This window comes from Camponotus floridanus, unplaced genomic scaffold, assembly GCF_003227725.1.
Source record: "Camponotus floridanus strain SB8 unplaced genomic scaffold, Cflo_v7.5 scaffold236, whole genome shotgun sequence".
NCBI classification, from domain to species: domain Eukaryota; kingdom Metazoa; phylum Arthropoda; class Insecta; order Hymenoptera; family Formicidae; genus Camponotus; species Camponotus floridanus.
Window position 1 is genome coordinate 75724 of NW_020229366.1, and position 2500 is coordinate 78223.

Here is a 2500-nt window from a genome sequence, read left to right on the forward strand (position 1 = left end):
TTTCGAGACGCGCGCGGCTCGCAGCAGTCGGCGACTGAATGGACGAGAGAAAAGAAACACGACGTCTAACACACAGAGACCGAAAGGAAAAGTGAGAGAGAGGAATTGACGGATGTAATAAAAATCCGCGTCGACGCGCGCGACACGACGTCCGGACGCGCCACGCGCGCGGCCGCGCCTCTGCGACTAGCACAACAGCAGCCAGCAGCAGCAGCGCGCGGCCGCCACGGTGGCCGGTGTCCGACGCGGTCGTCGTCGAAGTCGCTCGCGTGGGGGACGAGCGTTTAATAATATCCGAGACGCTCCGTCCCTCGTTGAACGTTGAAATTCTCATTCTTCGAACGAAGAAAAATATTATATGCGATACGGAGTGCCGAGACGCTTTGACGCGATCACGCATCCCGCTACGAGCGGGAGCGTCGATTCGGCGTTAGCGCGAGCGAACCGGTGGTAACCTAAGCCTTACGCCGCTCACCCTCAACATGCTGCTACGTTGCGTGTCAGCACTCGCCGTCGCTGCGCGCCCTCCCCGCTAATAGCCGGGGCAGAGGCCAGCGCGCGACGCGCGACGACCGAACGTGCGCGTGAGGTGTGTGGCTGGCGGGCGAGAGGATGCCCCATACGTGGGCGCGTCCGATGGTTTATTCAAAGAATTTTCCGCCCCGGCTCTTCGCCCGTCGAACGGCGGGCGAAGTGACGCTCCGATCGCGCGAGAACCAACTTTGTGCCGTAGCCTCGATCCCTCTACCGGGATTGCGGCGGCGGTCCGCGCGTGCTCGGACGCGCGGCCAGGCTGATCGTAGGGCCATGATTTTCTCACTCCTCGGAGTGGAGACCACGATGGATGAACTGTGAAGCGTTCGACGAACGCGAAACGAATGAGAAAAACGATTACCCTGAACGGTGGATCACTTGGCTCGTGGGTCGATGAAGAACGCAGCTAATTGCGCGTCAACTTGTGAACTGCAGGACACATGAACATCGACATTTCGAACGCACATTGCGGTCCACGGATACAATTCCCGGACCACGCCTGGCTGAGGGTCGTTTTAACAAACCTAAACTGCTTGCGCCCCCCTTACGCGAAATTGCGTAAACGGCGTACGAGCGATCGTTGGACGTTCGCCCGAGAGAGAGACGCGCGCGCACGAGCCTCCGTCGCCCTCCCAGTCCTCTGGTATTGGAGACGGGTTTAGACGAGGCCGCGCCGCGCCCTCCTTGGCGTCGTCTGAAATGACACCGAAGGTGTATGTGCAGCGAGAGGAGTTATATAAAAAAAGGGAGGAGATAAATAAGAGAAAGCCCGCCGAAGCGCGTGTACGCACAAAAAGCGTTTATAAAAGAAAGGATAGCGGAAGCGCGCGAACGGCGCCCGGAGAATGTCGAAAAATATCTCTATATATATATTATATAGAAAATAGAGAGAGGAGAGAGGAGAGTTGTTCGTCGGAGAGATAAAGAAACCGACGACACACGAGAGAATATGCGAAAACTATTACGAGAGGAACGACGACGACGACGCGCGACACTCGAATCGTCGCTCTCTACGAGTGATCTCGTAGTTTGCGAAACAAATGCAAAAAAAGAAAGCGAGCGGGCGCCAGAGCGCCAAGCATCATTCTGCGTCCGTCTTTCTAGCGCGTCGTTGTTTCTTCCGATCGCGTCGTCGCTCCCGCGACTCTCCTCTATCTCTCTCGGTGCGCCAGCGCGCGCGCGATACCGCGCCTTTTACACACGCGCGAGGCTGCTTTCGCCTCCTGTCTCTCGCGGCGCGAGATAATGATACCCCTTACGGTAAAAGTATATTGGAGAAGGGAAACCGGCGCGCGCACAGTCGTCGTCCGCCGGCGGTACGCGGAGGGAGAGAAATTGCGAGTGAAATATCCACCCTTAAAGCGGATGGAATCGCGAGCCGACCGCGTGTCCGAGTCCACGAAATTTTCGAACGAAGATTGTGACCGGCACGCGTCCGTCGTGTACTCGTCGAATCGATTCCATACCGCGCCCGTTATATATACACACGCCGCCGCGCGTGTTATATTTATAATCGTGGAAATTAAGAGGGACGGAAAACTAATACAATAAACTCTCTCCTCTCTCGCGTCCCCGCGAGAACCAAGACACTAGATTGTGCCGCGCAATATCGGTGGTGTGTGTGCGCGGTTGTTTAGCGCTAATAAGATGTGTGGTATATAACAATTTTGAATAATTGAAAAAGTATTATATTACTACTATTAGCTAGCAAAATAACCCGCACACTCTCTCCCTATATATCTCTGTATATCTTCTTTGTTGTAGAGGTTTCTCTACAAAATTCTCTGACGACCTCAGAGCAGGCGAGATTACCCGCTGAATTTAAGCATATTATTAAGCGGAGGAAAAGAAACTAACTAGGATTTCCTCAGTAGCGGCGAGCGAACAGGAAAGAGCCCAGCACCGAATCCCGCGGTTCCGCCGCAGGGAAATGTGGTGTTTGGGAGGATCCGCTTATCCCGAGGCG

The 2500-nt window shown here is 55.0% G+C and overlaps 2 non-coding genes across 2 annotated transcripts in view; both read left to right on the forward strand.

The window, feature by feature from the left end:
- Nucleotides 1–892: 892 nt before the first annotated feature.
- On the forward strand, nt 893–1047 carry LOC112638013. The gene has a single exon (XR_003122856.1). It is a non-coding gene; the product is annotated as a 5.8S ribosomal RNA (ribosomal RNA).
- A 1275-nt stretch (nt 1048–2322) lies between these two features.
- LOC112638016 overlaps nt 2323–2500 on the forward strand; it is a 4173-nt gene continuing 3995 nt past the window's right edge. Inside the window, exon 1 of the ribosomal RNA XR_003122859.1 lies at nt 2323–2500. This exon is cut by the window's right edge and continues 3995 nt beyond it. This is a non-coding gene — a ribosomal RNA (large subunit ribosomal RNA).